The sequence below is a fragment of the Mesoplodon densirostris genome, chromosome 15 (genome assembly GCF_025265405.1).
Source record: "Mesoplodon densirostris isolate mMesDen1 chromosome 15, mMesDen1 primary haplotype, whole genome shotgun sequence".
NCBI lineage: Eukaryota > Metazoa > Chordata > Mammalia > Artiodactyla > Ziphiidae > Mesoplodon > Mesoplodon densirostris.
In genome coordinates this window covers 34,610,392-34,622,888 of record NC_082675.1, presented here as the reverse complement: position 1 = coordinate 34,622,888, position 12,497 = coordinate 34,610,392, and the positions used below count along the sequence as shown (strand labels likewise).

Here is a 12,497-nt window from a genome sequence, read left to right as displayed (position 1 = left end):
AATTTATCCCTCCCCACCATGTTTCCCCTTTGGTAACTGTAAGTTTGTTTTAGAAATCTGTGCCTCTGTTTCTGTTTTGTAAATAAGCTCATTTATATCATTTTTAAAAAAATTAGATTCCACATGATATGTGGGAGCTAGCGGTGGTGGTGGTGCTGGGCGAGGGGACCGGCGCCCAGGGCAGGGGCAGCAGGGGAGGCACTCGGGCCACCATGGACGACAAGGCGTTCACCAAGGAGCTGGACCAGTGGGTCGAGCAGCTGAACAAGTGTAAAGAATGTAGCGAGAACCAGGTGCAGACGCTGTGCGAAAAGGCTAAGGAAATTTTAACAAAAGAATCAAATGTGCAAGAGATCCATTGTCCTGTTACCATCTGTCGAGATGTGCATGGTCAATTCCATGATCTTATGGAACTCTTTAAAATTGGTGGGAAATCACCAGATACAAACTATCTATTCATGGGTGACTATGGAGACAGAGGTTATTATTCTGTGGAGACTGTGACCCTTCTTGTGGCATTAAAGGTGTGTTATCCAGAACATACTACAATATTGAGAGGAAACCACGAAAGCCGACAAGTTACCCAAGTATATGGCTTTTATGATGAATGTCTGCGAAAGTATGGAAATGCTGATGTTTGGAAATATCTTACAGATCTGTTTGATTATCTGCTACTTACAGCTTTAGTAGATGGACAGATATTCTGCCTCCATGGTGGCCTCTCCCCATCCATAGATACACTGGATCATATAAGAGCCCTGGATCATTTACAAGAAGTTCCACATGAGGGCCCAATGTGTGATCTGTTATGGTCAGATCCAGATGATCGTGGTGGGTTGGGTATTTCACCACTCGGGGCTGGCTACACATTTGGACGAGATATTTCTGAAACATTTAACCATGCCAATGGTCTCACACTGGTTTCTCGTGCTCACCAACTTGTAACGGAGGGAAACAATTGGTGTCACGAGCAGAATGTGGTTACCATTTTCAGTGCATCCAATTAGTGTTATCGTTGTGGGAACCAGGCTGCTATCATGGAATTAGATGACACTTTGAAATATTCCTTCCTTCAGTTTGACCCATGAGCTTGTCATGGAGAGCCTCATGTGATCCACAGCACCCCAGACTACTTTCTGTAAATTCCTCCTGGGAAAACCTGCCTTTGTATGTGGAAGTATACCTGGCTTTAAAAAAAAAATATATATATATATATGTGTGTGTATATATATATATATATATATACACACACACACACACACACACACACACACACACACACACACACACACACATAAAACAAAACCAAAAAAAGCAACAGTAATCTATGTGTTTCTGTAACAAATTGGGATGTGTCTTGGCATTAAACCATATCATGGACCAAACTGTGCCATACTAATGATGAGCATTTAGCACAACTTCAGACTGAAATTAGTTATGTTCTAGATCGGTCGGTCTTAACAGTTTGCCTGCTGTATTTGTAGGAACCATTTTCCTTGGGACTGTTCAAGCAAAAAAGGTAACTAACTCCATCTACCTTTGCACTTACTTGGAAATTTTAGTTAGAGTGTTTAACTGACATGGATTAATAGGGTTGGATTTTTATTTTTGAGAAAAATTCACAAGCTAACTTCCACTTAATTCCTTAACGTTTATTTTATTGAAATGTATAATTAACTGAAAAAAAGATTCTTAGGAGTACGTTGTCATAACATTTAAAGAGATTTCCCTTCATTTAAACTAAATTACTATTTTATGTTGATTTGCATATTTCTGTATATTTGTCATGACAGTACTTGCATTCTATTTGGTGTACTGAGCAAATAAACTTTCCACTTTAAACAAAAATAAAGGTGGGGGGGGGGCTTCCCTGGTGGCACTGTGGTTAAGAATCTGCCTACCAATGCAGGGGACAGAGGTTCGAGCCCTGGTCCAGGAAGATCCCACATGCCATGGAGCAACTAAGCCTGTGCGCCACAACTACTGAGCCTGCGCTCTAGATCCTGCAAGCCACAACTACTGAGCCCATGTACCACAACTACTGAAGCCCGTGCTCCGCAACAAGAGAAGCCAACACAATGAGAAGCCTGCACACAGCAACGAAGAGTAGCCCCCGCTTGCCACAACTAGAGAAAGCCTGCACACAGCAACAAAGACCCAATGCAGCCTAAAATAAACATATTTTTAAAAAACTGACTGACATGTGGTATAAACGTATGATGGAATATTACTCAGCCATAAAAAAAAATTTTTAAAAAGAACTACATAATGCCATTTGCAGCAACATGGATGGACCTAGTAACTCAGACAGAGAAAGACAAATATTCTATGGGCTTAAACTCTTCATGGGGTCCAATAATGGATATGTTTAACTAAAGCACTAACAGCTCCTGCTCAACAAAAATCCTATTTATACCAATAAAGGTTTAGGTAACATCATCAAAAATTTATAAAATTCATAGAAGGATCAATTTATCTTTCGGAAACAAAGGAGAAATCACTAACAATGGAAGGAAGACTTTGGTTTTCTCCATCCACACTGCCAGGACTTAGAAGAAAAACAAGTTTTCCAAAACAAAGATAAAGCAGCCAAGAGGAAAATCCAATAAAATTGCCAAGGAATGACAGTGCTCTAGGAACAGATGGACTGGTTCCTCTCTGAAATTTTATGAAGAATATCGATGAACTGAAACATTGACAAAGATATTTAATGCAACCTTATAGGGAAAGTAATCAAATCTCTTGGAACACTCTAGCCAAGAGAGATGCTTGAATGCAAGGATAATGTTTTCAACCTCTTTCTCATTTTTCAGAATTACTGAATAATTGAACATTTAACAATAACTAATGGAACAAATCATGCTGTATGATCTTGGTTTGTTTATCAATTTCGCATCAGGAGGTATGTGAAGTAAATAATGGTTTAAAGATGCCTCATTATTATAAAAAAAAGTTAAGTCATTGAGAACTTCATTCACATTCATTCTTTGGATAAATATTTATTAGGAAGCAATATTTGACAAATATTTATTAAGAATCTCTATGCTAACCAGGATGCTGGGAAGAGAATATGGTGATAAGCTGACCTACTTTGCAAATGGTGGGAAAGAGTGGCATTAATGAGGGAAAAAAAACAATCATGTGCAAAACAAGTTGGGAGGAGGGAGGGAGCAAAATTCCAGGCAGATGGAATAAAATATCTTAGAAAAGATTAGTTATCCTTCCATTTTACACCTAAACATATATGACTGTGTGAGGCAGACTACTCAATTTCAATGATATAAGTTCTAATAAAGCGTTTTGACTCATGTGCACTCCATACATGTGTATACAAGTTAATTTTAAGAACATGTCTAATATCAAAAAAACTGAATTTCAATTTCAATGTAGTACACTCGTAGATTGAAAACTTGCCAAGCCTTTGGCCATATATTTCTTGTCTTCAAGAAATTAATGTATTACTATTAATACATTACTTTTACTAGCACCTTTCTAGAACTTTCACTAAGTTTATGCCCTAGGCAATTCAACACTCAAATTTATTTTACATAAGGAACGTAAAGCAATCCCAAACAAAAGCATCAGAAATAATACATGTAGAAACACGCAAAGAAAGATGGAAGACATTGCACTTATAAAATGCATTTGTTTTCTGTGACACTAGGGCAGCAGGGACTTTATAAAGGGTGCCCACTGTTCTACCAGTTTGACATATATCCATCTTCATTTCAGCTTCTGATAACTTACATGAGCCAGACATCCCGTACCAATATTTATTTGAGATAGAGATGCTTATACAGTCAACTTGCCTTTTTCTTAAAAAATTAAAGTTAAAAAAAGACTATAGCAGCATGCTAGTATTTTATAGGCCACTTGAATTACCTTACATTTGAGTTAAGGATACAACAGTGTTGATTTATCAGTCTGTTTAAACAGATGGAAGTGTTTAATTCCATCAGGCTCAATCGCAAAGAATCCCAACAGCCAATGAGCACTTTTCTGCTGGGATTTCTTAGGAGGACAATCTAACATCTTTTTTTTCCCACTTGCCATTAAAGTCCTTATCTGAATGTTGCCAAAGGTGTGTCAGGTTCGTTCGTTCCCTAAATTCTGTCTTTATTGCTGATGTCACCAGTGTTTGTGCTGCTTTGTCTTGGAGGGATGCTCTAAATGTCCTTTCTAATAGATTACTTGATGGGAAGCGGAAGCTAGGGGTAGGACAGGAGTAAACACGCAGACTTAAGAGAATGGACTTGAGGACACGGGGAGGGGGAAGGGTAAGCTGGGACGAAGTGAGAGAGTGGCATGGACTTATATTTACTACCAAATGTAAAATAGATAGTTAGTGGGAAGCAGCCACATAGTACAGGGAGATCAGCTCAGTGCTTTCTGACTACCTAGAGGGGTGGGATAGGGAGGGTGGGAGGGAGATGTAAGAGGGAGGAGATATATGTATATGTATAGCTGATTCACTTTGTTATAAAGCAGAAACTAAAACACCATTGTAAAGTAATTATAGTCCAATAAAGATGTTAAAAAAAAAAAAGAAGCTAACGTTTCTCCTACAGCTGACAGATCCTTTCCTGGAAAGAAGGAACTGAGTTTCTTCAGAGCAAGCAGATGGTCCCACCATCAGAAGGTTCTGCAGAGACTCACCTCTGCCACAAAAATTTCTCTGACAAGTGGGAAGAGGCAGGTGGAAAGTGGAAGGTGAGCCAAACACAATGTATTGAGGCCCTTGGTTCCTGGTGCCATTGAAACACCTACGTCCTGAAAGAACCCAGCAGAGCAGGCACCAGTCAGCAGCAAGGAAAAACTCAGAAAAAGGATATGTGGATATTCCTTCATATAACAGACATTACAGAACAAAAATCTTTACTTTCACACTACAGGGTTATGATTTTAGCAGAAGTATTTCTATTTCCATCAAGTTCTCCACAAATTAGATGAGTGGAATCAGAAGGAAGAAATTCAAGAAAAATAAAACAAGGGTCTGGGGGCTTCCCTCGTGGTGCAGTGGTTGAGAGTCTACCTGCTGATGCAGGGGACGCGGGTTTGTGCCCCGGTCCAGGAAGATTCCACATGCCACGGAGCGTCTGGGCCCGTGAGCCATGGCAGCTGAGCCTGCGCGTCCGGAGCCTGTGCTCCGCAACGGGAGAGGCCACAACAGTGAGAGGCCCGCATATCGCAAAAACAAACAAACAAACAAAAAAACAAGGGTCACTTTGAGAAATTTCCAAATAACCACCTCCTGAGCCAGCTATGCTGTCAAGTGAAACAATTGAAACAAGAGGGTAGATCTTGTAGGCAGCTGGAGACACATTTCTAAGAGTTATCAGTTTCACAATATGGCCACTTACTTGATTCCCATTTCACTCCATATTTCTTGGATGCCAACCAAATGCCAGGCACTCGGTTAGACACCAGAGCGGTACAGAGGCTGGTGCTAACAGAACTCGGTTCAATGATCAGCTCTACCCGTGACAGTTCTGCAGTCTGAGAATATATTCTCTAAAGCATGATATCACTTTCTACTTAGGGGTGGCATAATACACTTAGTGCATAGAAAGCATTCAGTAAGATATATAATAACTATGATTATTACTAGCAGTATTATTACAGGGATATGTTCTTAAGAAGCATGCCCTATGTTGTTACAGTGCATAATCTAGCAAGAGATTAAAAACCACAAGCAGCTACAATGCAATATGGTAGATACTACATCTGAAAAGTATACAGACTGCTGTTAAGACAGAAAGGATAAAAGAATGACACAGCAGTGAACATCACCCCACACCTCTCCAAGAGCCTTGTCAAATCCCAAAGCTAGAACCTTTCAAGAGAAGGTCTGAATTTAAAAAATAAAAATAAAAAAGCTTGGACTTCCCTGGTGGCGCAGTGGTTAGGAATCTGCCTGCCAACGCAGGGGACATGGGTTCGATCCCTGGTCCGGGAAGATCCCACAGCCCATGCGCCACAACTACTGAGCCTGCGCTCTAGGGCCGTGAGCCACAGCTAGTGAGCCTGCTTGCCACAACTACTGAAGCTCACGCATCTAGAGCCCATGCTCCGCAACAAGAGAAGCCACCACAATGAGAAGCCCATGCACCACAACGAACAGTAGCCCCCGCTCAACGCAACTAGAGAAAGCCCGCGCACAGCAACGAAGACCCAACACAGCCAAAAATAAATAAATTTATTTGTTAAAAGTCTTTAAATAAATAAATAAAAATAATAAAAAAGCTTATTTCCTTCTATACTGGAAATCTATCAAAGAACGGTACTTCAATAATACCTCTCATCTGGTTCTATTTTTTTCAAAGTTGTTATTCCTTCTAACACGCAAAAAGAAGTCTGATGTTTATTGTTTGCTGTCTGTTTCCTCGCACTTGAAGGTAAACTCCACAGGGGATGCCTTTTGTCTTTCGTTCTTGCTGTTGCTCAGGACCGAATTCAAAGTACCTAGAATAGTGCCTGGCATGTACTAGTTACTCAATAAACTGTTGTTAGTTGAATGAATGAATCAGTAATTCCTATCATCCAACTGTGGGCATCTTTAGGATCTGAAATGCATAGGAAAATAAAAATCTAGAAAAATGAACTAAGTACAAAGGAATACATTTCTACCCATCACTCCCTTATTGACATCTAACTTAGAAATCACCTACATATCTTGGTTCTCAATGCAGGACATAATATGGATAATTGAGCTATACTAGAGTTTTCTTCTTTCATTCAAATATTCAAATGAAGAGAAGTGGTTTCTATAAATGTAGCTCGTTAACAATTATTAGTGCCCATCAGTGAGCCTCTTGGTTCCCTCATCCCCTCACCAGTCTGGTCCTGGATCAAGGCGAAATCACACTGCCGTGTTAGCAGTGGCTGTTGCCTGAACATGGTTCAGCACCCGACCCCTGGAAGAGCGAGAGACTTCCTAATTCTGTGGCAGAAAGGGTGGTATGTGTTCCTAGTCACAATTGAGAATTCTTTTTTTTCATAGATACAGGGTCTGGAATTTTAGATAGCTGTGGTTTTCATTATAGTAATACTCATTTGCTTGTAGAAAATGGGTGAAAAAGGACTCTAGAAATTTAACTTTAGAAGCCAGCCACTATCAGATACATAATTTCTATGGGATAATTCTGTTGGGTGTCCAAAAATAATCAGCTTATAAGCACACCTATGGAACACAACCTCTTGGTAAATTAGTATTGCCAATATTTCTCACATTTAATGTGCGTTTATCAGCTCTCTTTGGAGCACCTCAAGCCAGTTTACGTGTACCAACATTTCTACCCAAGAGGATTCCCTGAAAGAATTAAGGATGTGAGATTAAGGACGTGAAAAAGTATTTTGTATGGGTGTATGGGGTTTTAAACCTAAATCACAAAGATATGAAATATTATGCTGCTATAACAGATAAAAATCCTACAAAACCCAAATAATCGAGATGTAACTGCCCAGAAACCCTTCCCTTAATGAAAAAACAATGGAATTCTCCCATCTAATCAATCAGTAAAGTTCTCATTCTGTTTAGTATTGTTTTTTATCTGCTGAGCCCCTTCTAAGAGAGAAGCTGTGAAGACACAGCTGAGTTTTCACTGTGAGCTGCATGAAGACACATGACTCAGAGGCAGAAGATAAGCCACATGCAGCATAAAAACATGGATGCAATCAGAAGATGAGTGCCCCACCTGCCAAAGTACAATGGACCCAGGGCTCACCATGACCGTTAAGAGATGGTCCTCTGTAAGGGTCAAGCATAACTGCCTCTTTCTGGTTAGCCTAGAGACCTTTTCCATATCCCATCTTGCCTTAATAAATACACATTCTGCTCAGAGTAAATTAAAATGTACATTTTGCATGTTGCTTTAGCTGCATTAATTTTTTCATAATTAAATCTTCCTTGGGGACAAAGACATGACTTTGATTTCTTTTGTACTCTCCTCATAGCATATGGTACCACGTCAGACAGGGCTGAACTGTAGGGGCTGTGGGCCTCTTTCCCTGTAAATGCAGCCTATGGAGCCTAAAGGCACTACTGCCAGAGTCCAAAGACCAGGGTTGCTCAATAATTATTAGCTATTATTGCACTTGTTCAGTGAATTGGTCTCACTGTCATCAAATAATTAGGGAAAATGAAAGCAGATCTAGGAATTTTCACTAGGAGAAAAAAATCTTTCATGACTAAATAATTTTTAAATTCTTTTAAAATAGCACCTTTTAAACCAAGGTGCTACTTTGTTATAAAAAGATGGTTGGGGCTTCCCTGGTGGCGCAGTGGTTGAGAATCTGCCTGCCAATGCAGGGGACACGGGTTCGAGCCCTGGTCTGGGAAGATCCCACATGCCGCGGAGCAACTGGGCCCGTGAGCCACAACTACTGAGCCTGCGCGTCTGGAGCCTGTGCTCCGCAACAAGAGAGGCCGCGATAGTGAGAGGCCCGCGCACCGCGATGAAGAGTGGCCCCCGCTTGCCACAACTAGAGAAAGCCCGCGCACAGAAACGAAGACCCAACACAGCCATAAATAAATAAAAATAAATAAAGCAAACTGTCAACAAGTAAAAAAACAAAAACAAAAACAGGAAGGGGACTCTAAAAAAAAAAAAAAAAAAAAAGATGGTTGGCAGATGAGTTCTTACAGATAAAAATGTATTGTTAATAACAGCATTTATTATTTGCCCACCATAAGCCCACCATTGAGCGAGATACTTTACAAAGGTTGGCTCACTGAGTCCTTTCAAAACCTCTGATATGTAAGTTTAGTTATCCTCTTTGTTCACATGAGGATACTGAACTCCGAAAAATGAATGAACTTGCCCAAAGTCATCTAGTTAGTTAGATATCAGAATACTAGAATCAGGACTGGGGGTGGTGAGGAGTAAGATTCCTGTCTGGAACACAGTAACAGCTGCTAGTATCCTGAATCTAATGATCGACTTCCAGCAGAGAACACCCTAATCAACACCTCAAATCTTTATCAATTCTTGAAACTCAGGTTTAATGTTTCCCAAGTTGCTGATGGGACAGGTCATATCAAAAATCAACATAACCAAAATAGAGCTCAAATTTTTATCACCACATTTTAGCCTCTTATTCCAGATCCTTACATGTTCCAGTAATGTCACTATTCCCAATGTCCTCACACTCCAAGTCTCCACTCAGCCCAAGCCATCTCCAATAACTAATTACAATCATCAAGAAAGCAGCTGCCACCTCCTAAAAAAAAAACCACTCTGCTGGCTACTGGGTTTAGGCCTAGAAGACAGACAAAAAGCACATTAGCTAATTCATCACTTGAAGGAGCTTAAAATCTAGCAGTATTCACATAAAATGTTTAAAATGTATATCATAAAGTAAATGATCCAGAAAAATGCAACTGGAACTCAGAGGACAGTTTACCCTGGGCTGGAAGAGTCATAAAATGCTTCACGTGAGAGGCGAGATTTGACTGGGCCTTGAAGGATAAAGGAAGCATTGAAACAATGATTTTAAAAGAAATTCTTGCTCATGGTAAAACACTCAAACTGCACAGAAGGACATGAAGGGAAGAGAAAATTCCAGACTCCTCTTCTCCTGGCCTGAGGAGAATGTGCTGCTGGTGATTTGTCAATTCGACAGAATTTAAATACATGAAGGAAAAAGGAACAAAGGAAGAGGGAAGAAGGGCCAGAACAGCACAATCCTGACAAGCAGAGGTGGTCATAGTGAAGAGGTTTGATGTAAGAGACTAAGAAATGGAGGGGGGAGGGATAAATGAGGAGTTTGGGATTAGCATGTACACACTACTGTATATAAAAGAGATAAACAATAAGGACCTACTGGGAACTCCTAAGGGAACTCTACTCAATATCTTGTAATAACCTATAAAGGAAAAGAATCTAAAAAAGTGTGTGTATATATATATATATATATATAATATATATATATATATATTATATATATATAATATACATATATAAAATATATGTATAACTGAATCACTTTGCTGTACATCTGAAACTAATACAATATTGTAAAGCAGCTATATTTCAATAAAAAATTTAAAAAGAAAAAGAAATGGAGCTGAGCCACGAAGGGAGCCAGCTGTGCCTTCTCTCACTCACACATCTGAGGACCAACCAACCATGTTCCAGGTTTGTGCTCGAGTCTGGGGGATGCAGGGAAGTAAACATGGTCGTGGCTGCTGCCCTCATGGTCTCCAGGTCAGAGTTTGAGGAGTCTCACAGTGACTTTGATAGGTCTTCAGCAAAGTAAATCTAGATGCAAGTTGAATCAGAAGGAGACCCTGGAGGCAAGAAGTTCCATTAAAAGACTCTGTACGTTCCCGACATAACATGATGAAGTCTTGAAGTGGAGGGGCGGCAGTAGAATCCATACAGTACAACTGCTTCAAGATCTAACTTCATGAGGAAGAAATTAAGACCAAGAGAAGTTATATGCTGTGCCCAAATTTGGAATGTAATTAAGGGCTTTATAAAATAACCTTTGATAAGAAAGTCTTGAAGAACTAAATGTGAAAATAAAACTTTAATAGTTTATGAGATATAAAAGGATGAAACTTTTACCACTTAGAAATGGAAAAGATTTCTTAAACAAGATATCTATACCATAACAAGAATAATCAAACATGCATCTATTTTAAATTTTAAAAAGAATCTTTTCACCCAAAGGTGTCCTAAAAATGAAAAGACAAGCTACCAGTTGGGAGAAGCCCATTGAAATGAGCTTCATTTCATTTCTGGAATGAAATTACAGAAAAAAACTCTGATATCCAGAATATATAAATAACTCTTACAAATCAATGAGTTTTTTAATGCAGTGGGAGAGTGGGCAACATGGATGCCTACACATTCCAAAGGAATCTGAATGTTAAGAGAGGAAAAAAATGGTCAACAACATTAGCAGTCAGGACACAACACATTAAAACTGCAAGGAGGGCTTCCCTGGTGGCGCAGTGGTTGAGAGTCCGCCTGCCGATGTGGGGGACGCGGGTTTGTGCCCTGGTCCGGGAGGATCCCACATGCCACGGAGCAGCTGGGCCCATGAGCCATGGCCACTGACCCTGCGCGTCCGGAGCCTGTGCTCTGCAACAGGAGAAGCCACAACGGTGAGAAGCCATAATTTCACATCCCGAAGGCTGGCAAAAAATAACATAAACCACTAAGTGTTGACAATGATACAGAACAAAAGGAACTCTTATAGATGGCTGGTGGGACATAAAGAGACAAAACTCTTTTTGGTAATTTGACATTACCTGCTAAATGGGAAGGTACAAATCCCTCCTACAATTCTCCTAAGAATATACCCTAAGGAAAGGTCCTTTGTTAGCACAAGGAGATGTGCATATGAACATCTGTAGCAGCCTTGTTGGAAAATAAATAGAATGTCCATCAATACATTAATCACTATATATTATACAACGGAATACCATAGGGTAGTAAGAATGAATAAGTAAGACCTATTCATATCAACAAAATAGTAATCAGTTAAAGTTGGGTAAAGAAGACTACAAAGAGCATGATGTTCCTATTTATAGAGTTTTAAAACAAGACTCTACTGTGTGGTACACACATATACCTACATACTTAGCAAAGTATGAGGAAATGTGTGGCAATGATAAACACAAATTTCAGTGTACAGGGTACCACTGAGGGGAGATAGGCTTGGAGAGACTCTGAGAGTATCAACAGTGTGTGCAGTGACTGGGTACATGGGTGTTTATCGTAATATTTATTTTTTTGTGTTGCTGAAACATTTCACAGTAATTCTCAATTTATAATGAAGAACTGAAAAGTAGTTTGAGGCACAGGTACACAGTAACAGAGAAAGAAAAGAGTCGACTATTACTTGAAAATTTTCCAAAATATTTCATGTCTTCTCTTCTCCCATTCCATTTCTCTCCACCTGGAGCCCATCATTTATACCTGAATTAGCACAATAGCCCCCTCAGGCGTCCCTCTTTCCCCATCTGGTGGCAGACTGATCCACTTCCCTCCGTCCCAGAGGCCACTTCTCCACGTCACCGTCTATACAAAGTCCTTCAAAGCTCCTATCAATGCTAAACATTCCTGAGTCATCAGTAAAACCATCCAGAGGGTGCCTCCATCCTTCTCAGTCAAATTCACTTCCAGGTCTAATTAAAATGCACTAGAGAAGCTGGTGCAGAAGACCATCTCCCTGAGCCAGCAATCTGCCAAGCTGGTTTGCATCTCCATGTCTTTGTCAAAGTTTTGCTTTATCTGAAAAGGCATCCCTTCCTCCAACTTAACTCTTACCATCTAGGCAAGTCCAATGTAAGGCCGTCCTCTTTAGGAAGCATTCCAAAATGATCCCACTCCTCTGGGTTCGATTTTCAGCTGCCCAAGGATTCGAACGATATTTTGCACTTCGACAGTCTCCATACTCATGAATACAAGGAAGATCATATGATTTCATTTGCTTGTTTGCCCGTCCTTGGAAAGGCTATAATCCATGCCAAATATCTGCCATGAATC

At 40.0% G+C, this 12,497-nt stretch overlaps 1 pseudogene; it reads left to right on the top strand.

Annotated features, from left to right (window-relative positions):
* Nucleotides 1-212: 212 nt before the first annotated feature.
* On the top strand, nt 213-1,178 carry LOC132502785 (serine/threonine-protein phosphatase 2A catalytic subunit beta isoform-like; annotated as a pseudogene).
* The last annotated feature ends 11,319 nt before the right edge of the window (nt 1,179-12,497 follow it).